Raw genomic sequence first — 27,014 nt, forward strand, 5'->3', positions numbered from 1 at the left:
CAAAATGAGGGGGAGTTGTACAAAACAAGTCATCAGCGATTGGATCGTCTAATCAATTAGAGTACCAAAGCCAATGACTACTTCCGAAACGAAGCTGTACCTATGTGTGTTCAGGCTCTGGCCAAACCCATAGGTTTCAGGGATCAATCAAAACAGGTTGAATGTGTACGCATTCGAGAAGTTTTCGGGGAGGAGATCAAATCCAGACTCATGGTGGAGAAGAAACGTTAGTGGGCGTGGCATTTGGCCGGAGCGACGTGGATGGGTAGCCAGGCAAAATGTTTAGTGACTCCATTTTTAGATGATCAATAACCCATAATAATCCATGATAATAATTAAATAATATCAATGCAAGTATGTTCAAATATAGGATTAACATCTGAAATCCCCAATGAAAAACAACAAATGGATATTCCCTATGTTTTAAACACCACCAGTACAACATAGGCTCCTTGAAAAATACAAACTGCTTATAAGACAATCAAATGATTCCAGTCCCCAGCTGAAACACACAACCATGCCCACCCTCCAGCCGCAGGCAGAAGATAAACCAACTCTCATTAAACAGAACCACTTATCTTTCACTATAATCTCTCGTTTCACCATAGTCTTTATATCCTGAGGGTCCTGTGTTCAAGCTGCAGCACAGCCCCCACTATCTCTCCTGTGCTGACTGAGACAGCCTTCAAATGAACCACTAATCTGAAGCTGCTGGTGAAAGTTGCAGTAGCACGCTCCGGAGGGGCTGAAGGTCTTCACAGGAGAGAGGGAAGGATTCACAGGGCAATGACTAGGAAAGACTGTCTGACAGCACAGTGAGTGGCAGGGGGGGCTACAGTTTACAAATGGGCCGTGACCGATGTACATCTCAGACTGAGAGGCATTCAATGATGGGAAAATATGAGGCTTCGTTACAAAACGTGTCCTGACACAGTACCCAGTACACAAATCTAAGCCTGTGTTTGGCTATGTAAAAAGAAGATTAAGGTAAAGTGAGGATATGGAGGGTATATGAGGAGTGAGTTGGGTTCTGGATGGTGCAGAGGCAGTTAGTGATGTAGGACAATGAGATAGCCCTCTTTGTGGAAGACTTTGTGCATATACTGTTTGTGGCTGACCCCTGGGGCTTCAAACAGATGGTGCTTAAATAATAAATATTTGGAGGCGGCTCCTTTAAATTGGATTACATTAGCGTAATCTCTGAAGCTATTTTAAACCATTTTGAGTATGCCATCGCAACACAGGAGCTTTAATTCCTCTAAAGTTTTGACTGTGTTCAAATTGATTCTGTATGCAAACATGGGCTCTAACTCCCACCCCCCGTCTTTCCACCACATACATTACTGATATGGTCTGTCTCTCTCTCTCTCACTCTCTCATCACATTAGAAATTAATCAATGGGAAAAAAACCTTAAGGAAGAGCACTTCAGAGAGAAAAACATATTTGACCAGCTTAGCTGATTTTAGATCATAATTTTTCATGTCTTTAACCGTGTACATTGGAGAGGTTGGGATACAGGCATTGAGGTTGTACGAGAGGAAAAGGTCATGGAATACAGCATTACAGGGATTCACCAGGACCTGGCTTTTGGGTCTACCCTGAATTTTTTGAGCTGCTGCGATGGTGTGACAAATATTCAATGGTTTTTGTTTTCATTCTACAAATCTGGCTCTAACTTTTGAACGGTAGAAGCTAACAGATCTTCTCTACAGACACAGAACTGGTGTATTTCAGTCACTTAGCAGATCATAGACTTCCATTCATATACAGGTGTGAAAAACATAGAAGGCGACTTTTTTTGGAGTGGGTATCGTATCAATTTGTTCATGAGAATGGGGCGAATAAGATAAGACTATTAAACCTTTGCCACCCCAAAGTGGACACATTATTCCGCTGGCCCATGTGGGGAGATGCATGATTGATGTCGAAATAGTCCCCTATGTCTTCAGAGACTCTACGAAGCTATGAAACCACATTGGGCTATTCTATATAGAGGGCCATCAATCAGAGCAGTCCTTTTAAACACTAAACTGGACTGAAAAACGAACACTCTAAATCGCCTCACTGCCTGTGGCACTAGGACAGTCCCCCCACCCAATCCGTATCATCACCACCCCCCACACACACACACACACACACACACACAGGCAGATGGATTGGACTTGAATAATGCATTTTGGCTAATCCAAATAAGAGAGTGTTAGGCCCAGTCAACGTGAAGGAAAGGAGCTTCCCCTCGATCACTAATGACCATTACCTCCTGACCGTTACATCATCATTAACGACCAGATCATGACCACTACTATAGTTAATATTCATATCTCCATTGATCACTGTCATAAACCATACGCCATGACCTACTTACACTGATAAAGAGAGAGTGAGTTGTAGAACATAGTGGATAGGGCTTGAACTAAGACAGTAATTAATAACAGTAGACAGTAATCCTTCACATATCAAGAGAGATCCTGTAGGCTGAAGACAGAGGTCAGTTTTGATTGATGGTATTATACTATGGTTCCTTTTGGAAGGTAACTTGTCTGTTCCACTCTACAGGACTGAGGCTGTCCAACAGTCAGAACTGTGTTTGGACTAGGGCCCAGTGCAGTTCATGGGTGTCTAATCTTTGCATGATGCTGCTCCTGTTTGCTCAGTGCCTTGTCTTTTCATCTTTGTTTACATGAAGATTTCTGCTTGGAAACAGACTGCCTGCATGCCTTTTTGTGTGTGCATTGCTGAATGGACTGTCATACAGTCTTGGAAGCTTTGACAACTAACATGGAACATTTATCACACTCTCCCAGCTGAGAAAGACATGAGACAGAGGAGAGGAAAGGGAGGCACACACTGAGCACAGAGGTGGAAAAGGATGGATATATTGAAGCTTTGATCAGTGTACACTACATTTAAAAAGTTTGGGGTCACTTAGAAATGTCCTTGTTTTTGAAATAGCTGTTCTTTTGTCCATTAAAATAACATAAAATTGATCAGAAATACAGTGTAGACATTGTTCATGTTGTAAATTAATATTGTAGCTGGAAATGGCAGATTTTTAATATCTACATAGGCGTACAGAGGCAAATTATCAGCAACCATCACTCCTGTGTTCCAATGGCACTTTGTGTTAGCTAATCCAAGTTTATCATTTTAAAAGTCTAATTGATCATTAGAAAACCCTTTTGCAATTATGTTAACACAGCTTTGTGCTGACTCAGTACATTTATTCTCTAGCTAGCGATTAGCATTAGCAGCTAACAAGATTTAGGCCTAACTTGCTAGGAAAAGACAAACTAGCTGTTTGCAGATATAAGATACACAAACTGATAGTGTAATTATAGAACGGAAGTGGATTTATATTAAAAAGCAATGTGAAAACAGCATCGTTATCAACATTGTTGCATGTGCTGCATTGACCATACAGATCGAACGCAAGTGTCTGGTGGTTGAGGAACAACAAATGCGCTCCTTGAGTGGGCTGGGCTAGGTCTGTATGGAAAGCGCAGAGAGATAGCAGGGAGAGATGACTCAAGTAGCGAAGTAAACTATACAAATGGACGTTACACACGGTGTATCACATTTAACAAACCAAACATTCAAATATCGTTATAGAAGGTAAAGTAAAAACCAAAACCGGTCCGTGCATCAATACCGGTATATCATAAAATACGGTATACCGCCCAGCAGTCTTGTCTCATATCAGTGGCCTCATCAGAACAGCTGTCCATCATCTAACAGCCCACACTGGCCTGGGTCTGGCTCTCTCTAGCAGGAATGATGGCAGGGCATGAAAGGAAGGCTGTGGCCCTAAATGGCTCTGGTCTGCACTGTTACACCACCAGAGCAGCAGGCAGCCCACCATCTTGGGCTCTGAAGGAGATATTTATAAGTCATTAGTGTAGCCGGGGGGGGGGATAGGGAAGGCACGGGTTGGCCCTTTTATATCCAAGAGAGAGGGCCGCACTGACAGGCTGACTAGTGACAGATAGAGTCAGTACTGGCTGGGGGAGTCCGTGGCTATCGCACCGTGGAGCCCTGATGAGCACAGCACAGGTTAATGCAGGCCTGTAATTAAGAAGATGTGATCTGATTTCAGATTTCCGCTGAGCTCTTATCCGAGAGGAATTACAGGGCCCATCATGCAATACTCGAAAGCCTCAAGCATAGAAAACATTAGATATTTGCATGCATGTCACAATGTTTTACAATATTACAGAAACGTTGAAGATGAAAGAGATGTTGCCTTTGAAGGGGTTAGTGTGCTGATGGGGAAGCAAAACCCCACCACAACGTCTCAGAATCTGCCAGGGAACAACCTTTCCCCTCAGTGACGGTAAGCGTTAGCTTCATCTCCATTGTTCAGGCAGGGTGGGTCAAGAAACCAGCAGGAGAGGAGACGGTCAGGAGGTAGGAGCGGGAATAAAAGGCCAACAGCCAGGCAACTGCATCCATAGAGTTATGGCTTCCTCTGGATGACTATGTTGCCCCAGACGGGGAGGTGTGTACCTTCAGCCCTTGAACACAATAGAGTGGCCTTTCAGAACCTCAAGAACATGACCTATGGCAGCAGGACAAATATCTACTTTGCTTATGAGTCTTTAACCTAGAGAGGTGGTGGATGGCAAACCTAAACACAGGAATCTTGTCCCGAGTTCCACCTACACGCTAAATCCACAAAGACATTCATATAGATTTGTATTAATGGTTCATCCTGTCCACATGAATGGCATTGTGAATACTAAGAATTTCAGGCCAAGGAATAAACCTTCAGCTGATACTTTAGAAGGATCCTCATTGATTATTTCTGGAATTTCACCAACTGTGTGTATCAGATCTTCTGTTTGGAATTCTAACCTAAATATTCCAGTATTTTGCACAAATACAGTAGGCCTCTACGGTCAATATGTTTACGGTAAGGGACTACTATTGGCTATGTGGGCACAAGCTACTATCAGAATTCAGGACAGTGTCAGTTTGACAAGAATACATGTTCCCTGCAGCTCAAGTCATGTCCTGTGTAGCTCAGTTGGTAGAGCATGGCGCTTGTAACGCCAGGGTAGTGGGTTCGATCCCCGGGACCACCCATACGTAGAATGTATGCACACATGACTGTAAGTCGCTTTGGATAAAAGCGTCTGCTAAATGGCATATATATATATATATATGTTCAAGACTCCATGTCTCCAGTCCACAGAAATGAGGTCATAAAGAATTAACACTGTACTGTGAAAACTAGGGATTATACACACTGAGTATATCAAACATTAGGAACACCTTCCTAATATTGAGTCCCCCCCTCCCCTTTTTTTGCACTCAGAACAGTCAATTAATCAGGGCATGGACTCTACAAGGTTCAAAAGCGTTCCTCAAGGATTCTGGCCCACATTCACTCCACAGTTGTGTCAAATCGGCTGGAGGTCCTTTGGGTGGAGGACCATTCTTGATACACACAGGAAACTGTTGAGCGTGAAAAACCCAGCACTTACTACCACATGCCGTTCAAAGGCACTTCAATCTTGTGTCTTGCCCTTTCACCCTCTGAATGGCACACATACACAGTCCATGTCTCAATTGTTTTGAGGTTTAAACCAGTCGAACAAGGCAGTCCTCATTAGATACATGGTAAACATCTCACATCACCGATAGAGATAAAGACCAATATTGTGGTGGCGTTTGAGTGAGGATAGTGTGGGTTGAGGAATGGTTTGAGGAGTGGTTTGAGTGTATGTGAATCATGGTGAGAGATGATGATTTAATGCTATCTAGATAAAAGACTGATGAAAGTCCTGAACAGACAGGCATCCCAGCTAACAACAATCGTTCCCACAACTTTAAAGAGTCTCATTTGGTCATTAACTTAACGTTTTCATAAGAATGTTTCTGTGATGTGCAAGGAATGATTCCAAGAGACCATTCCATTAATTTCAAATAGAACTTACCCAGAATGTGGTTACCAAGTTCTTAGAACTTAAAATATGAATGTTCTACACATGTTTCATGGGAATGGTGCAAGAACATTCATGTGTCAAGTTCTGTGGGTTAGGAGAATATTCCATCAATGTTCCACCCCCCAAAAAAAAAAAAAAAACAGAACATGGTTGCCATGTTGTCAGAATATAAGATATTAATGTTCAAGGCACGTTTCATGGGAAGGTTGCAATAACAAGTGTCCTAATAATCAATTACACATCACATATTTTTACTGTAGCCGAGCCAATCAAGGTCTTGATTGGTGAACCACTGATCCATTCATAGCACTTTGACAAGGTTAGGGATACACAAACACAGTGCTTTTGACATAGTGTTTTCAACTTACATTGCCTTCAGAAAGTATTCACACCCCTTGACTTATTCCACATTTTGTTTTTTTACAACCCGAATTTTCAAAAAATAATTCTCACCCATTACACACAATACCCCCTAATGACAAAGTGAAAACATGTTTGAGTATTGAAAATGAAATACAAAATACCTAATTTACATAAGTATTCACACCCCTTTACTATGACACTCAAAATTGAGCTCAGGTGCATCCAATTTTCTTTGGTCATCCTTGAGATGTCACAACAAATTCGAGTCCACCTGTGGCCAATTAAACTATTTGGTAATGATTTAGAAAGAAACACACCTGTCTTTATAAGGTCCCACAGTTGACAGTGCATGTCAGAGCAGAAACTATACCATGAATTTCAAGGAACTGTCCCTATATCTTTGTGTTAGAATTGTGATGAGGCATATGTATCTGGGGAAGGGTATAAAATAATTTATTGAGTGTTCATTGGGAAATTGAAAAAGAATATGGACAAGAGCTGGCCATCCAACCAAACTGAGCAACCGGGCAAGAAGGACCTTGGTTAGGGAGGTGAACAATAACCCAATTACCACTGACAAAACTACAGAGTTCCTTGGCTGAGATGGAAGAACCTGCCAGAAAGACAGTCTCCACAGCATTTCATCAATCTGGGCTTAATGAGAGAGTGGCCAGACGGAAGAGAGTGGCTGCTCCTGAGAAAAAGGCACATGACAACACGCCTTGAGTTTGCAAAAAGGCACTTGAAAGACTCCGAGCATAATTCAAAATATTCTGTGGTTTGACGAGACAAAAATCTAACTCTTTGGTCTGAATGCAAAGCGCTATGTCTGGAGAAAACCAAGCACAGCTCATTACCCATCTAACACCATCCTACCGTGAAGCATGGTGGTGGTGGCAGCATCATGCTATGGAGATGCTTTCAGCGGGAGGAACTGGAAGACTGGTAAGGATAGAGGGAACATTGAAGGGAGCCAAATACATCATGCAAATGGTTGAAGAGAACCTGCTACAGAGTGCAAACTACCTTAGACTGGGGTGAAGATTTACGTTCCACCAGGATCATGACCCCAAGCAACTCTGGAATAGCTTCAGAACAAGAATGGAAAGTCCTTGAGTGGCCCAGCCAAAGCCAAGACTTGACTCGCATTGAAAATCTGTGTAAAGATTTGAAGATCGCTGTTCACCAGTGCTCCCCATCGAATTTACGAGAGCTTGAGAAAATCTGCAAGGAAGGATATCCCCAAATCCAGATGTGCAAAAGTGGTACAGACATATACAAGACAACTTAAACAAAAGCATGGTATTTGTTCTCTGTAATAGCTATTTTAAATTGGAAAACGTAGTTTGATTACCAAGATTCTTATCTTTTGAAGGGTGTAAGACACTTGCATTTTCAGGAATGTTTAATGTTACAAAGTTGTATTTTTAGTTGTCACTCTGAAATTTCCCCTGATGTTGATCCCTGTATGGGGATCGCAACCATAACAGGTTAAATATACATTCATGTACATATGTACATACTACCTGAATTAGCCCGACCAACCAGTGCTCCCGCACATTGTCTAACCGGGCTATCTGCATTGTGATCCACCACCCACCAACCCCTCTTTACGCCACTGCTACTCTCTGTTCATCATATATGCGCAATCACTTTAACCATATCTATATGTACATACTACCTCAAATCAGCCTGACTAACTGGTGTCTGTATGTAGCCTCTACTGTATGTAGCCTCGCTACTGTTTTTCACTGTCTTTCTACTGATGTTTTTTTTATGTCTTTACTTACCTATTGTTCACCTAATACCTTTTTTGCACTATTGGTTAGAGCCTGTAAATAAGAAATTCACTGTATGGTCTACACCTGCTGTATTTGGCGCACGTAACAAATAAACCTTGATTTGAAATAACTTCTGGTTATCAGATTACTCACCACGGAATCATTTTGTCCATTAACAAGTCCGACGAATGATATATTGCTTCCCCGGGAACAGGCCCAGATCTCCGTCATTTGCCTGAAGAAAATGCAGAGAAAAAGTGGCAAGAGGGCAGGCTGCCATCTGAGAATTCGTAGGCGATCGAATAAACCCCCACTTCCTTCCATTCTGCTAGCAAACGTGCAATCTTTGTAAAATCAAATCAATGACCTATGTGGAAGATGAATCTACCAAAGGGACATTCAAAACTGTAATATCTTGTGCTTCACTGTGTTGTGGCTGAACGACGACATTACCAACATACAGCTGGCTGGATAAAAACTATCGGCAGGACAGAGGCGTCTGGTAAGACAAGGGGCGATGGACTATGTATTTTGTAAATAACAGCTGGTGCACGATATCTAAGGAAGTCTTTTGCTCGCCTGATGTAGAGTATCTAATGATAAGCTGTAGACCACACTATCTACCTAGAGAATTTTCATCTGTGTTTTCATAGATGTCTACATACCACCACAGACTGATGCTGGCACTAAGACCGCACTGAATGAGCTGTATTTCGCTATAAGCAAACAGAGAAACGTTCTCCCAAAGGCAGCGCTCCTAGTAGCCGGGGACTCAAATCCGGACTCCTAGTAGCCAGGGACTCAAATCAGTTTTACCTAATTTCTATCAACATGTTAAATATGCAACCATAAAAAATGCTAAAAAAATAAAAACTCTGGACCACCTTTACTCAACACACAGAGATGCATACAACACTCTCCCTCGCCCTCCATTTGGCAAATCTGACCATAACTCTATCCTCCTGACTCCTGCTTACAAGCAAAAATTAAAGCAGGATGCACCAGTGACTCGATAAATTTAAAAAAGTGGTCAGATGATGCAGATGCTAAACTACCGGACTGTTTTGCTAGCATAGACTGGAATATGTTCCAGGATTCCTCCGATGGCATTGAGGAGTACACCACATCAGTCATTGGCTTCACCAATAAGTGCATCGATGACGTTATCCTCACATACCCCAACCAGAAGCCATGGATTACAGGCAGCATCCACACTGAGCTAAAAGCTTGAGCTGCCGCTTTCAAGGGGTGGGACTCTAACCCGGAAGCTTATAAGAAATCCCCCTATGCCCTCCGATGAACCATCAAAACAGCGAATAACACGGAAACATGTATGAGAGCACCAGCTGTTCCAGAAGACTGTGATCACGCTCACCACAGCCGACGTGAGTAAACAGGTCAACATTCACAAACAGACAGCTTGGAACATTCAGCTTGTCAACACCTCTTACAAAAACAAGTAGTGATGAAGTCAATCTCTTCCACTTTGAACCATGAGAGATTGACATGCATATCATTAATGTTAGCTCCATGTACTTTTAAGGGCCAGCCGTGCTGCTCTGTTCTGAGCCAACTGCAATTTTCCTAAATCCCTCTTTGTGCCACCTACTGTTGTATCAATGTGTTTTGACCATGACAGTTTTACAATCCAGGGCTGCTCCAAGAAGTTTCGTCACCTCAACTTGCTCAATTTCCACATTACGAGATTTAGTTGAGGTTTAGGGTTTAACCAGTGAATGATTTGTCCCAAATACAGTGCTTGCTTTTAGTTTTGGAAATACTTAGGACTAACTTATTCCTTTCTACCCATTCCTGAAACTAACTGCAGTTCTTTGTTAAGTGCTGCAGTCATTTCAGTTGTTGTAGTAGCTGACGTGTATAGTGTTGAGTCATCCACAGACACACTGGCTTTACTCAATGTCACTGGCATATCATAGTATTAAAGATTTTAAAAAGTAAGGGACCTAAACAGGTACCCTGGGGAATTCCTGATTCTACCTGGATTTTGTTTGGGAGGCTTCCATTATAGAACACCCTCTTTGTTCTGTTAGACAAGCAATAACACATAGGTTTTTCCAGCAGCAGCCTGTCAAAAGCTGCACTGAAGTCTAACAAGACAGCCCCCACAATAATTGTATCAATTTCTCTCACACAAGTGACTGACGATTATTGGCTAAGTGCTGTGATTGTTGAGTGTTCTTCCCTATAGTGTGCTGAAAGTCTGTTGTCAATTTGTTTACCGTGAAATAACATTGTATCTGGTCAAACACAATTTTTTCCAGAAGTTTACTAAGGGTTGGTAACAGGCTGATTGGTCGGCTATTTGAGCCAGTAAAGGGGGCTTTACTATTCTTGGATAGCAGAAAGACTTTAGCTTCCCTCCAGGCCTGAGGCCTCACACTTTCTAGTAGGCTAAAATTGAAGATGTGGCAATATCGTCTGCTATTATCCTCAGTAAATTTTCGATCCAGATTGTCAGAACCCGGTGGCTTGTCGTTGTTGATAGACAACACTAATTGCTCCACCTCTTCCACACTGACTTTACAGAACTCATGGCATGTCATACCTAAGTTTGCTTTTTTGAAAATGAAAAAGTAATTAAAGTAGTTGGCAAAATCAGTGGGTTTTGTGATGAATGAGCCATTTGATTCAATGAATGATGTAGCCGAGTTAACCTTTTATCCCAAAATGTCATTTAAGGTGCTCCAAAAGGTTTTTACTATCATGCTTTGTATAATTTATTTTTGTTTCATAGTATAGTTTATTTTTCTTTAGTTTAGTAACATGATTTCTTAAATTTGCAGTAGTTTTGCTAATCAGTTGGGCTGCCAGACTTATATGCCATACCTTTTGCCTCATTCCTCTCAACCATACAATTTTTCCATTCCTCAACAATCCAAGGGGATTTAACAGTTTTTACTGTAATTTTCTTAATATTGATCATAGTGATTCCAGAGTATTACTAAAATAGGTTAATATGCCCCACCAACATTATACAACTATAAAGAAAGCCCTTAAATTGTTTAAATAACTCAATTAAATCAATGAGAGAATAGTCAAATTAACTGATACCTGACAGATATGGTGGCATGGCAGGAATATCTGAATGGTGTGAACTAAGAGGTTGTGAGTTCAAATCCCAGGTGAGCACATGGTGAATAATAATGACTGTATAAATGAACATGCATAATGTAATCCGGTATTTCAAAGTGTGTCAAATATGTCAGTTGAAAACACTATGCTAGAAGTACTGTGTCTGAATATCCCTAACATTGCCAACAGACAAATAGCTGTGAATGGATGTGTGGTTCACCAATCAAGGTCTTGATGGGCTTGGCAACAGTAACAAGGTGTAATGAATTTTTTTGGGTGGGAGAACATTTCTATGGGATCATAATATATAATAATAATAATAATATAATATATAATAATATAATATAATAATATATAATATAATATAATATCAGGATCATCAGGTGACTTCTTGACAACTGATACACAGAAATGTTCTTGCAACCTTCCCATGTAACGTGTCTAGAACATTAATATTGTATATTCTGAGAACATGGCAACCATGTTCTGTGTATGGTTGATGTGACGTTGATGGAATATTCTCCTATCCCTCAGAAAACTGGGACACATGAATGTTCCTGCAATGTCCCATAAATCACTTCTAGAACATTAATATTGTATATTCTGAGAACATGGCAACCACCTTCAAGATTAGTTCTGCTTGACATGAAGGGAATGTTCTACCTTCATCACCAACATATGCTAAAAAGCCTCTCAAATGTTTTTTGCCAACATTGATAGTTAGGGAAAGATTCTAATGGAAAGCTGGACACGTAAACATCAAAAACATTCTCTCTCTGTTATCTGGGATGCAGCAAAACCCTAGGACCAGGGCTCAGGTGGCCCTGCACCATGGTCAGTGCCAGCGTACGCCACGCACGCACACATACACACACACACACACACACACAGCGAGATCAATGCCAAGCCAGAACTCAGATCCAGTAGACAAACACAACCAAATATGTGTGTCCATGTGTACCCCACAGTGGAGTTTAGCCAGCGCTGAGAGACATAACACAGCCCTTAGCCTAGTCCTTAGAAAACACTGGAAATTCTTTGTCAGTCATGGGCCCCACCTGAGCCCTGCAGCCTCAGAACCCCAGACTGCTGCTGCTATTCTGTTCCCAGGCAGTTTTCAAAGCACAGTTTGTTTTGTAGTGTTTAATATTGAAATAAACAAACATGGCGAGGTCCTAATTATAGATCAATGGAATATGTGATAAGAACGTTAAATCAAAAGATTTAAGAGGACCTTTGCTCGGTCTGTCAATCTCTGGGAACGTACTGTGGAGGAGGGATAATCAATGGGGTTGGTAAGGAGGGACATCACCAAGGACTGTCACTCACTGATTATAAATTTCATTGGAGAGACCAGCGCTCACCCAAGAATCCATAGGGGCCACTTTACATGTAAATGGCACTGGGGATAATTCAATATCGAAGATTGAAGCGAGGTCTAATCCTGCACTTGATGTTTGATATAATAAATTAGCATACTATTTTACAAAGGTGCATGATAAAGTCACAGTATGTTGTATGCACATAGGCACAGCCCATGACTGCACATTATCAGTTAAATCAAGGAGGTAAACAAACGAGACGCCAAATAATAATCCCCAAAAGCCTTTCAAACTAAATTTAGGGAGGGGCTGTAAATCCTTGTGGTGAGAGGAGTGTAATCTGTATAGATTATGTCACAGCCTAAATGGATTCAAATGTTTTGTTACCACACCCTGTCACAATAGATGAACAGAGACAGGCTTTTAAAGCCTCTTGGGTCTCACACTGTCTAACTGGGGCTAGGTTAACAAAATCAAAGGTCTGACTGCATGGAGATGCTTGGGAATATGGTCAATATGGGGGACCATGTTGTGGTTGTTTCAGGGGAAAGATCATCTAGGACATGACAATGGTTAATCAAATCTCCACATTTTTTGCAGGCCTTCTCATACAGCTGCAACTGTATTTGCATTCGTAAATCAAGACCTTTCTTGAGTTGGGATCTGGGATGGTGCAACTGTTGAGAATCTATGGTTGTTGTGGGGGAAAGGGGTTGAGTGTGTATGAGTGTGTGTGTCCCACAACTGTTGGAGTAAAAGATGTTAGGGACAATATAGGATGATTCACAATAATTGTTTGCTAATATAATAATTGCTTGTCATAATGTATTTTTGGTAATGGCGAGAGGTAGAAATCCTTTGCATATATTACTACAAATATGAATAGCTAATTATGGAAAAAGATAAATATTTTAATGGCTATATATATTACAAATCGAAGTGAGAGCGATGGAAATGCATTTGGCGGTTGATCTGCTTCTGTTCTGTGGGTGGCGCTGTGTGCTCTTTTCAAATGGGTCCCAGCCTCTCCGGGGCCATGGGATCGGTCTGCCGGGCATTGTGATGACAACCCAACTCAGGATGAGGGTTTTTAGCAGGTGGAATTGTGGGGTCTAATTGGAGGTTTACTTAGTAGCAATGCAAATATCATGGTACAGCCACAGACAATCATCATATTACTTTTTAATGGTATGTTTACAAACATATATTTTTATAAATGGAATAAAAACTTGTGGCGTATTATGTTAAGTGGTGAAATAAGTATAGCCAGTTATAATTGTAATGGCTTAGCAGATAATAAGAAAAGACAATTAGTACCTGGCTAAACGAGGGGTGTAAAATACACTGCTCAAAAAAATAAAAGGGAACACTTAAACAACAAGTAACTCCAAGTCAATCACACTTTTGTGAAATCAAACTGTACACTTAGGAAGCAACACTGATTGACAATAAATTTCACATGCTGTTGTGCAAATGGAATAGACAACAGGTGGAAATTATAGGCAATTAGCAAGACACCCCCAATAAAGGAGTGGTTCTGCAGGTGGTGACCACAGACCACTTCTCAGTTCCTATTCTTCCTGGCTGATGTTTTGGTCACTTTTGAATGCTGGCGGTGCTTTCACTCTAGTGGTAGCATGAGACGGAGTCTACAACCCACACAAGTGGCTCAGGTAGTGCAGCTCATCCAGGATGGCACATCAATGCGAGCTGTGGCAAGAAGGTTTGCTGTGTCTGTCAGCGTAGTGTCCAGAGCATGGAGGCACTACCAGGAGACAGGCCAGTACATCAGGAAACGTGGAGGAGGCCGTAGGAGGGCAACAACCCAGCAGCAGGACCGCTGCAAAATTACCTCCAGCAGGCCACAAATGTGCATGTGTCTGCTCAAACGGTCAGAAACAGACTCCGTGAGGGTGGTATGAGGGCCCGACGTCCACAGGTGGGGGTTGTGCTTACAGCCCAACACCGTGCAGGATGTTTGGCATTTGCCAGAGAACACCAAGATTGTCAAATTCGCCACTGGTGCCCTGTGCTCTTCACAGATGAAAGCAGGTTCACACTGAGCACATGTGACAGACGTGACAGAGTCTGGAGACGCCGTGGAGAACATTCTGCTGCCTGCAACATCCTCCAGCATGACCGGTTTGGTGGTGGGTCAGTCATGGTGTGGGGTGGCATTTCTTTGGGGGGCCGCACAGCCCTCCATGTGTTCGCCAGAGGTGCCTGAATGCCATTAGGTACCGAGATCCTCAGACCCCTTGTGAGACCATATGCTGGTGCGGTTGGCCCTGGGTTCCTCCTAATGCAAGACAATACTAGACCTTATGTTGCTGGAGTGTGTCAGCAGTTCCTGCAAGAGGAAGGCATTGATGCTATGGACTGGCCCGCACGTTCCCCAGACCTGAATCCAATTGAGCACATCTGCGACATCATGTCTCGCTCCATCCACCAATGCCACGTTGCACCACAGACTGTCCAGGAGTTGGCGGATGCTTTAGTCCAGGTCTGGGAGGAGATCCCTCAGGAGACCATCTGCCACCTCATCAGGAGCATGCCCAGGCGTTGTAGGGAGGTCATACAGGCCACACACTACGGAGCCTCATTTTGACTTGTTTTAAGGACATTACATCAAAGTTGGATCAGCCTGTAGTGTGGTTTTCCACTTTAATTTTGAGTGTGACTCCAAATCCAGACCTCCATGGGTTGATAAATTTGATTTCCATTGATAATTTGTGTGATTTTGCTGTCAGCACATTCATTTATGTAAGAAAAAAGTATTTAATAAGAATATTTCATTCATTCAGATCTAGGATGTGTTATTTTAGTGTTCTCTTTATTTTTTGGAGCAGTGATAGATATATATAAAAAAGATCCAGTTCATTTGTCAGATATTACTCATCCGAATTTACATTTTTAAATATATTTTTTACATGGGACGATACAACTCTACCAGTCATATTTATATCATTTACAAAAATACATTTTTTTTAAAATCAATTAATCACACATGCAGCTGGAGATAATATAAAGACAAGTACTGGAAACAATAGAATACTATGAAATAAATCGGGAAACCGGGCCTGGTTTTCATAGCAGATTTTCATAAAGTACGACTGGAGTTATATATAAATGCCTAGAATATTTCATTTGAGAATCTTACTAAATGGGTTGAAGTTATAATAACCCTAGATGTAAAATAGTAAATGATGGCTAAATCTCAGAAAGTTTTGAACTGTCAAGAGTAGTAAAACAAGGTTGTCCACTATCAGAATATCTATGTATTAGTGCCACAAAATGTTAAATTAGATCCAACAATGTTAAGGGATTATAAATCCGAGGCTTAAAAACAAAGGTGTCATTGTACGCTGATTCATGTTCTAAAAACCAAAATTAGAATCCCTCCACAGCCTCAGGATCTAGATATTTTGCAAACCTCTCTGGAATAAAATCAAATAATGATGAGTGTACTATATAACATACTGGATCACTAAAAAAAAAATGCAACTTTTACATTACCGTGTAGTTTACCAATAAAATGGTCTGACAGGGATGTGGACATACTCTGTATACAAGTCCCGAAAGAAAGACACTCTCACTCCAATACATTTTTATATAAAGTTAACAAAAATACATAAGATCTTGCTACCATGGAAGGGAAAACACCTGTCTATTTGTGGGATTATTATTATTTTTAATCACCCTAATTAACTCTTTAGTCATATCAGTTTACCTATTTGCTTATAGTCTTTCATACACCTAGCGACATGTTTAAATTATATGAGCAAAAGTATATTCAGTTTTATTTGGAATGGCAAGCCAAACAAAATTAAAAGGGCCTATTTATATTACAAATCTGAATTCGGAGGGCAGAAATTAAATATTAAAGCATTAGACCTGTCACTAAAGGCATCAGTCACACTTAAATCTGAAATGGTTCTCTAGTAAATTGGTAAGAATGTCTCACCCCATGTTCAAGAATGGCCTTTTTCCCTTCATTCAGATTTTAAAGCAACCAAAAGTGAGCAGTTGTAAAAGAAATCTCCAAAATATCGTTATTTTTTAAACAAGCCTTAGAAAGTTGGTTGCAATTGCAGTTTAATCCACCTGAAAAAAGACAAGCATACTAATTGATTTTTAAAAAAGGTATTGTTTTTGGTAAATAATATAAATAGGACTGGTGGAGTTGTCACACATGCAGCTAACAGACATATGGAAATGTCTGCTCTACCCAAAATTACAACCAACTAATTGCGGCATTAACACAAAAATGGAAGAGGCAAGTAGAAAGGGGAAAAAGTAAGCAACTTGTCTGTCAGCCCTAAATTAAAAGACCATAAATTGTTAAAGAAAATTATGATAAATGTAGTTGTTATATTTTAATTTAAGGACCAAAAGAATTGACACGCAAATACCCGATTCAAAAAACTTTACATTTTTCAATTTAAATTATACAAAATTTTGTAACCAATAGAATGTGTCCCATATATATATATATATACACACATATACATATATATATACACACTTATATATATACATATATACACACACACACAAAGTGGGGCAAAAAAGTATTTAGGTCAGCCACCAATTGTGCAAGTTCCTCCCACTTAAAAAGATGAAAGGCCTGTAATTTATCATCATAGGTACACTTCAACTATGACAGAAAAATACTTTTTTTTCTCCAGAAAATCACACTGTCCGACTTGATTCAAAGGGGTTTCCGTTTGGAAATTGCTTCACTAGTCTAAACTATTTCAAATGGGTGCAACACATTCTATTTCACCACTGTAGTACTAAATGACAGTGAAAATTGTTGAGTATTTTTGCATCTTTCTCTACGAAGATCACAGCTGTGCCCTTAGAAATAAACACATGAATGTCACGCTTTCCAAAAACACTTTATTCTGTTCACGTGCTCTTATGTGAAGTTAATGTGATAACATGTGACATGAAACTATACTTTTGAAAACCTGGTCACATGCAAAGTGTCCCAAAAACACTTGTGAAATTGTGTCATTTTCCAAATGTGAAATCATGAGGCATTTCTGTAAGGGCGGGTACAGATAGGTAGGACCACATTCAAAACTTTACCATATGATACCAGAAGGGGAAAGTGCCACATCTAGCAGTGGTTTAATCGATCAACAGGCTGTGCTATAACAGTGTCAGCCAAGGATTGGAGACAAAACTCAGTTCTGTCAGAGATGAGATGCAGCCACCCAAGAAACAAATTAATGTTCGCATTCATATGCATGCTGACAAGCTATAAAATTACCATATAGATATGTATATATCATTTTTTGAAACATGTACTTTGCACAACATAAAAATGTACACAGAAAAGCAAACATCCTCAGGATGTAAGAATCAAAGACCTTCGATATGCTCATATTTTACATTTAGAGACAAGATTGCAAGTTGTCGACAAGACCAACAACTGAGAAGAATAAAACAACAGCATTGCCTACCTATCTATAGCCTATAAGAGGATATTATTATAACATGTGTTCAAACAGCTAATATCCCTCTCTACAATTGGCACTGAATATGCTGCAGGTGTACTGGGTAGGCAGCCATTGACACTCAGCCATCTGTCCATCCAACTCCAGAGCTGTAGAGACACGGGCACATGGGATTTACAGGTCAATAGGCCACCACTGAGGAGAGAGGAGTTTATTAGTCACATGAACAGGGTCACAGATGTAATTGCAGAGTACAGTGACATTCTTAATTGCTGTGCTACAACAGTGCAGGTCAAAACGAGAAGTGAATGAAACAAAAACCTTAATAAATACATATTTGCGACAGTAACAATGATAAATGTCCATTGGGGGTGGGGGGGTAGGAAGTCCAGGGGGCAGGGGAGCAGATAGGCAGCTGTATAGCCACCTCTTGGCAGCTGATGGTTAGCAGCTTTTTTTAAACCGGTGTGATGGACAGACTACACACACACCTTGAACACAATCAAATCACTTGACCCAGGGTCATATGAGGGTAATGTTACAGCAGAGTGCACACATACATAAAACAAAAGCTACTGTACAGTGTGCTGTAGTTTCACTATCCCTTACTACTCAGAGGGGACTTTGTGTATGCATATACAGTTGAATTACAGAAGTTTACATCCACCTTAGTGTAGTTGGCTAAGGTGTAGTTGGCTGAGTCAGTTTCACAATTCCTGACATTAATCCCACTAAAAATTCCCTGTTTTAGGTCAGTTAGGATCACCACTATTTTAAGAATGTGAAATGTCAGAATAGAGAGAATTTCAGCTTTTATTTCTTTCATCACATTCCCAGTGGGTCAGAAGTTTACATACACTCAATTAGTATTTGGTAGCACACCTTTAAATTGTTTAACATGAGTCAAACATTGCGGGTAGCCTTCCACATCCTTCCCACAATAAGTTGGGTGAATTTTGTCTGAATCCTCCTGACAGAGCTGGTGTGTAGGCCTCCTTGCTCACACACGCTTTTTCAGTTCTGCCCAAACATTTTCTATAAGACTGAGGTCAGGGCTTTGCGATGGCCACTCCAATATCTTGACTTTGTTGTCCTTAAGCCATTTTTTCCACAACTTTGGAAGTATGATTGGGGTCATTGTTCATTTGGAAGACCCATTTGCGACCAAGCATTAACTTACTGAGGTCGAGATGTTGCTTCAATATATCCACAATTTTCTCTCCTCATGATGCCATCTATTTTGTGAAGTGCACCAGTCCCTCCTGCAGAAAAGCACCCCCACAACATGATGCTGCCACCCCGTGCTTCACAGTTGGGATGGTGTTCTTTGGCTTGCATGCCTCCCCCATTTTTCTCCAAACATAACGATGGTCAAATAGTTATATTTTGGTTTCATCAGCCCAGAGGACTTTTCTCCAAAAAGTACCATCTTTGTCTCCATGTGCAGTTGCAAACTGTAGTCTGGCTTTTTTAAAATGGAGGTTTTGGGACAGTGGCTTCTTCCTTGCTGAGCGGCCTTTCAGGTTGTCGATATAGGACTCGTTTTACTGTGGAAGGAGATACTTTTGTACCGTTTCCTCAAGCATCTTCACAAGGTCATTTGCTGTCGTTTCTGGGATTGATTTGCACTTTTCGCACCAAAGTACGTTCATCTCTAGGAAACCGAATGAGTCTCCTTCCTGAGCGGTATGCCGGCTGCGTGGTCCCATGGTGTTTATACTTGCGTACTATTGTATGTACAGATGAACGTGGAACCTTCAGGCATTGGAAATTGCTCCCAAGGATGAACCAGACTTGGAGGTATACCATTTTTTTCTGAGGTCTTGGCTGATCTCTTGATTTTCCCATGATGTCAAGCAAAGAAGCACTGAGTTTGAAGGTAGACCTTGAAATACAGCCACAGATACACATCCAATTGACATCCATTAGCCTATCAGAAGCTTCTAAAGCCATGACGTCATTTTCTGGAATTCCCAAGCTGTTTAAAAGGCACAGTCAACTTAGTGTATGTAAACTTCTGACCCACTGGAATTGTGAGTGATATATAACTCAAATAATCTGTCTAAACAATTGTTGGGAAAAGTATTTGTCACGCACAAAGTAGATGTCCTAACCGACTTGCCAAAACTATAGTTAACAGGAAATTTGTGAAGTGGTTGCAAAACGAGTTTTTTTTGACTCAGACCTTAGTTTATGTAAACTTCTGACTTCAGCTGTATATGCAGCTGCCAAAGGGAACATGCATGCACCTGGCATAACCAAACATACGAGTTCCAGCATAGTTCACTTGTTTACTGTAAACACTCATTTACTGTCTCGATAAAGCATGCTGATGAAATGTATTAAAAACATCCCATTACTGACAGCTTGTGTGACAACAGTCTGACAGTTGGCAGTAGAGGGGTTAAGTCTTTAATTCTCCCACAGTTTAACAGGGCAGATAAGTTTGAAACCTGTCGTGTTGTGGGTAAATTCACTGTGTGATAATTCATAGAGATTAGTGGGAGTGTTTGTGTGTGTCAAGTGTGTGAATGCATATAATCTGTGGGTATGTGGGATAAAGTTTGTGTGAGGTGTCTGAAGAAGTCTATGCTGTGCACCTAAACACACGTGTCCATACAGTGCGTTTACATACGTTTTGGTTGGGCGGTATCCAGATTGTCATATCCTCATTATAGTCCTTCTCTCACACCAGGATTTACGGCATTACCGGCTTAGTACACAACGGGGGAAAAAATTCCCATTGGGCGTCTATTTAAATCAAATCAAATTGTATTTGTCACATGCATCAGGTAGACCTTATAGTGAAATGCATACTTACAAGCCCCTAACACTTATTTTTCTTTTTTTTGCATTGTTGGTCAAGTATTTGCTAAAATAAACTGAAGTAAAGAAATAACGCAGATAAATAAGTAAGGAGCACAAATAAAGTAACAGTAGCGACGCTATATACAGGGGGTACTGGTACAGAGTCAGGGGGCACTGGTACAGAGTCAGGGGGCACTGGTTAGTCGAGGCAATTGAGGTATAATATATGCCATTTAGCAGACGCTTTTATCCAAAGCGACTTACAGTCATGTGTGCATACATTCTACGTATGGGTGATCCTGGGAATCGAACCCACTACCCAGGCGTTACAAGCGCCATGCTCTACCAACTGAGCTACAGAAGGAGGTATGCCCATATAGGTAGCAGTAAAGTGACTACGCATGGATAATAAACAGTAGCATTGTAAAATGGGGGAACCCTAACAAAATGAGCACAAGTAATAACCAATTTCAATGGAGGTCTCGCTAAATATGCTAACGAGAACAAACAAAAATAAACTAATTGCAAAGACCAACAATCCAGCTCATAAAGTTATACATTTATAAGTAGGAAAGGAAACTGAAAGGGTACCTAGTCAGTTGTACAACTGAATGCCTTGGAGCTACCGAATGTCATTTTTTGGGAGTTTGGACATACACAAGCAAGTGTGAACGAGCGACATTGTGCAAACGAACAAAGTTTTGACATGCTTGTCTGAAGTAAAAAACAGTACTGTGTACACATGGTCTGTGTAGAGTCTGGGAGTTGCTAGGGAAACAAGTCTGCTTGCTCTGCTTGGAGAAGGAGCAGATGGGCCCAGAATGGAGAGGAGAAACAAGGAAATCAAGCTGCAGTTGCAGTTGTACAGAACTCAAAAAGTTATGACTTCTCACAGAAGAAAGTTAACACAAAATGATGCCCCGTGACCGTACTAATTCAGTCACTTACTTAGATAACTAGTAAGTTAAACTCAGGGGTTGCCCTAACATAATTTTTTCCCCCCAAGCAAGAAAACTAAAACAAAAAAATACAAGAAATACCTTGCTGTAAAAGTAAACTTATTGTAATTTCAGGTCAGCAAACAAATTGTGCTTCAGTTGCACCTCTCCACTTGGATGAGAATTCACGAACAGGCAAGCAAAAGACAGCACTATGACTGAAGTAACTGGAGAAAAGCTACACTTCATTGTGTCCAGACTACTTTTTTCTGGTAAAATGCAAGATTAACTTTAAGCAAAACATTAGGAAATGTAACTGGTTACATTCTTTCTATGATAAACATTAGAATTATGATATAGCAAGGTCTTTTTTGCAAAAAAAGATGCATGGCCTTTTCAGTGTGAGCGCATTTACTTGTGGCTGACAGCCAAATAGTGTTTCACTTAGTTTGTCATCTGATGACAATTAAGCAATCGTCTGCCGAATGTGATGCACTAATGTATTTTCTGTGAAAGAAAACTATAGTTGCACATCCCCGATCACTATATTGAAGCAAAAACAAAAATGTGACTTTCAATATAAAACGCAACCCGTCAATACGCAGGTGGACCGCTTTCTCCTGTTGTGCTATTTACACTGAACAAAAATATAAACGCAATATAAACGCATGTAAATGCTGGTCGCATGTTTAATGAGCTGAAATAAAAGATCCCAGAAATGTTCCGTACACACAAAAAGCATATTATTTTGTGCACAAATTTGTTAACATCCCTGTTAGTTAGCATCGTCTTTGCCAAGATAATACAGCAAGCTGATAGGTGTGGGATATCAAGAAGCTGATTAAACAGCATGATCATTACACAGGTGCACGTTGTGCTGACAATAAAATGGCCAATCTAAAAGTGTGCCGTTTTGTCACAAAACACAATGCCACAGATGTCTCATGTTGAGGGAGCGTGCAATTGGCATGCTGATTGCAGGAATGTCCACCAGAGAATTTAATGTTAATTTCTCTACCATAAGCCGCCTTCCACGTCATTTTAGAGAATCTGGCAGTACGTCCGACCGGCCTCAACCACAGACCACGTGGTGTGGGCGAGCGGTTTGGTTTGCTGATGTCAACGTTGACAGTGCATGTAAGAACAAAAACCAAGCCATGTGGTTGAAGGAATTATCCGTAGAACTCCGAGACAGAATTGTGTGGAGGCAAAAATCTGGGAAAGGGTACCAAAAAATGTGCAGCATTGAAATTTCCGAACACAGTGGCCTCCATTCTTAAATGGAAGAAGTTTAGAACCACCAAGACTCTTCCTAAAGCTGGTCGCCCTGCCAAACGGGGAAGAAGGGCATTGGTCAGTGTTGAGATGGCGCTAGTGGGGGCACCTATCTAGGATAGATAAACACTTGCATTATGATTGTCTGATTAGGATGTCGTGACAGGTAACACCTGAGTAAAGGACTATGCTTGCATCTCATCTAACTCTCCGGAGAGAGTTATCATTAACATGGTGTCAGAGAAATTAACTCCAAAAGCCAAGCGCTACGGAAAAGAGGATAAGGTATGAGGACAATGTAGTCACTGTCGGATAAACGCAAACAAGTGGAACAAATGAGCGAGGACGGAAAGCCTGCAACGTCTTTAGTCAAATCCGGTGCCAGGCGCCATACATGAAATTAATATGAAAAATATATGCAAGGCAAGTGAAAAGACAAAGATGCAATTTAAAAAAGATTAACTGTCCCTAAGCAGGCAGAATCTGTCAAAAACACCAAGTTTATAGCCTCATACTCAGAAGACTCACGGCTGTAATTGCTGCCAAAGGTGCTTCAACAAAGTACTGATTAAAGGGTCTGAATACTTATGGAAGTGTGATAGTTTTAATTTTTTATAAATGTGCCAAAATTTCCCAAAACCTGTTTTTACTCTGTCGTTATGGGGTATTGTGTGTAGATTGATTTGGGGGGGGGGGACATACATTTTACAATAAGGCAGTAATGTGAAAAAAAAGTGAAGGGGTCTGAATACTCAAACGCACTGAATGCTGCAGCGTTAGGATTTCCCTTCACTGGAACTAAGGGGCCTAGCTCGAACCATGAAAATCAGCCCCAGACCATTATTCCCTCCTCCAAACTTTACAGTTGGCACTACGCATCAGGCAGGCAAGTGTTCCTCCCATCTGCCAAATCCAGATGTATCCATCAGACTGCCAGATGGTGAAGCGTAATTCATCACACCAGAGAACGCATTTCCACTGCTCCAGAGTCCAATGGTGGAGAGCTTTACACCACTCCAGCCAATGCTTGGCATTGCGCATAGTGATCAGGCTTGTGTGCGGCTGCTCGTTCATGGAAACTTTTTTCATGAAGCTCCCCTGACAAACAGTTATTGTGTTGACTTTGCTACCAGAGGCAGTTTGGAACTCGGTAGGGAGTCTTGCAACCGAGGACAGACGATTTTAAAAGCACTACACTCTTCAGCACTCGGCCATCCCGCTCTATGAGTTTGTGTGGACTACAACTTTGCGACTGAGCCGTTGTTGCTCCTAGACGTTTCCACTTCACAATAACAGCACACCGGGGTAGCTCTAGCAGGGCAGAAATCTGTCAAACTGACTTGTTGGAAGACTGTGCCACATTGAAAGTCACTGAGCTCTTCAGTAAGGCCATTCTATTGCCAATGTTTGTCTATGGAGATTGCATGGCTGTGTGCTCGATTTTATACACCTGTCAGCAACGATGTGGCTGAAATAGCCGAATCCAGTCATTTGAAGAGGTGTCTACATACTTTTGTATATATAGTGCAGGGTTCCCCAAACCTGTCCCGCCAGCAATATTAGTTGGCCACCCAAAGCCCCCAAAATGAATGAATATTCATTTAAAAATAGAAAAGTATCATTCATGAGGAGAGAGAATGCCGGAGACAGTCAATAAAGCAGGCAGCGGGACCATTTTGTGGTGCTGAACCGTAAAGCCGCAATCAATAGGAGGTGAACAGTGTCTGGTGCGGAGAATATAACTAACTGGTTATACAAACCTACCAGTCAAGTAATTCACCAGTCTATTTCCGAGCCTAAGCCTATATAAAATAATTTAACTGGCTATGAGGCTTAACAGCATCTTTCACAAGAAAAAAAAATATTACCTAATAGAAGTGGGATTTTTAGGCCTAATTACAATTGCCTGTCGTTTCTTCAGTGTGCTGAAGTGCAGTAGCCTTTCAGAAGTCCAAATCTAACAACTCAAGCGTTCTTGTAAAGGCCCCAAGTGTCCCATGTCCAGGACTGTTTTCCCGATTCCTTGGAACTGGAGATTTAACCCTTTTAAGTGACAGAATGTCAGCCAAAAAAAGCTGTGTGTAGCTTGCAGTTACAACATCTTAAGGATCGTATCCTTTCTCCCCTTCAATTTTCACCTAAATGACATACCCAAATCTAACTGCCTGGAGCTCAGGACCTGAAGCAGAGACATGCACATTCTTCATTCCATTTGAAAGGAAACACTGAAGTTTGTGGAAATGTGAAATTAATACAGATCTGGTAAAAGATAGAAAACAATGTTTTTGTTTGTATTATTTTTGTGCCAAATTGATACATTTAAGTACATAACTATAGAGAACAAAAACAATATGGTAATCTATATATTTTTTTTTAAGTTTCCACTCCCAGGAATGTCATACATGATGGATTAGCTTATACACTAACTTTCACACATCTAGATGGCCTGGTGGAGTGGGTGTAGAGGCAGAGGCTGCAGGGGTTCAAACTGTAGAACCCTGTACCTACATTTGAATATAAAAATGGATTTTAAAACTATGCTACATTTTATCTATAGAACCCTCAGGATGACAAATCAGAGCAAGATTACTGAATGTAAGTACATTATTTACCTTCAGAGGTGAATGTATCAAACCAGTTGCAGTGCCACGTTGTCGTTGTGCACTCTGAAAAAATACCACTGTAAATTGGACAGTGCCATTTAACAAGAATTTAAGCTTTCTGCCCATATAAGACACGTCCATTTCCTGGAAAGTTTGCCTGACTTGCCTAGTTAAATAAAAAATATGGTGTATATAATTGAAAGAGCAGCGGTGAAATTTCCCATTAACCACACCGCTAACCTTATGCCTAACCCTAAATTAAGATCAAAAAGCTCATTTTTACAATATAGACCATTTTGACTTTGTGGCTGTGCCATCTAGTGGAAACCGTATTTGGTGGGTAAGTAGGCAGGGACTATACCACAGCAATCCCACATCAGATCAATACAGTCTAGCCCACACCGAGCCATGAATGAAAAACGCTTCATCTCCTAACGTATTGCACAAGTTGACTGCCGGTATTTATACTGAACAAAAATACAACAATTTCAAAGAATTTACTGAGTTAGTTCATATGAGCAAATCAGTCAATTGATATAAATTCATTAGGCCCTAATCTATGGATTTCGCATGACTGGAACACAGATATGCATCGGTTGGTCACATAACTTTTAAAAAAATTAAAAAATAAAATGGGCCTCCTGATCTCGCCACGGTATCTGTGCATTCCAATTGCCATCAATTAAAATGCAATTATGTTTGTTGTCTGTAGCTTGTGCATGCCCATACCATAGGCCCACCATGGGGCATTCCGTTCACAACATGGGCATCAGTAAAATCGCTCGCCCACACAACGCCATGAACGTGGTCTGTGGTTGTGAGGTCGGTTGGATGTACTGCCAGATTCTCTAAAACAATGTTGGCGGCGGCTTATGATAATTCAATGTTCATTTCCCCATCTGGCAACAGCTCTGGTGGACATTCCTAGTCAGCATTCCAATTGCACGCTCCCTCAAAATATCTGTGGTATTGTGTTGCGTGATAAAACTGCACGTTTTAGAGTGGCCTTTTATTGTCCCCAGAAGAAAGTGCACCTGTGTAATGATCATGCTTCTTGATATTCCACACCTGTCAGGTGGATGGATTATCTTGGAAAAGGAGAAATGATCACTAACAGGGATGTAAACAAATTTGTGCACATGAGAGAAATAGGCTTTTTGTGCATATGGAACATTTGAGATCTTTTATTCTGAGCTCATGAAACATGGGACCAAGACATTACATTGTGTTTATATTTTTCTATAGCATACTTAATGTACATGTTTAAAGTAAAGTACACACACAGTCTATTTCCAAATACCCCAGTATACAGTACGGTATAGCGCCCAAGCCTACATTCTCATTTGCTTGTATGTAAAGGCTGAGTAGAGGGGTTTACTGCTCTTAACCCCAGCTCCATCTCTGAGCCAACCCATCCCC

The 27,014-nt window shown here is 40.9% G+C and overlaps 1 protein-coding gene across 3 annotated transcripts in view; it reads right to left on the reverse strand.

Moving 5' to 3' along the window:
• LOC124004781 (endothelial cell-selective adhesion molecule-like) overlaps positions 1-27,014 on the reverse strand; it is a 75,216-nt gene that overhangs the window by 21,132 nt on the left and 27,070 nt on the right. Inside the window, exon 2 of one of the 3 annotated variants that reach the window (XR_006833530.1) lies at positions 17,140-18,166. The exons of the other annotated variants lie outside the window; for them this stretch is intronic. The gene's annotated coding sequence lies outside the window, so the exon portion shown is untranslated. Of the gene's footprint in view, positions 1-17,139; positions 18,167-27,014 lie in introns of those variants that run through there. 3 annotated transcript variants of the gene reach the window in all.

The sequence above is a fragment of the Oncorhynchus gorbuscha genome, linkage group LG19 (assembly GCF_021184085.1).
Source record: "Oncorhynchus gorbuscha isolate QuinsamMale2020 ecotype Even-year linkage group LG19, OgorEven_v1.0, whole genome shotgun sequence".
Lineage (NCBI taxonomy): Eukaryota > Metazoa > Chordata > Actinopteri > Salmoniformes > Salmonidae > Oncorhynchus > Oncorhynchus gorbuscha.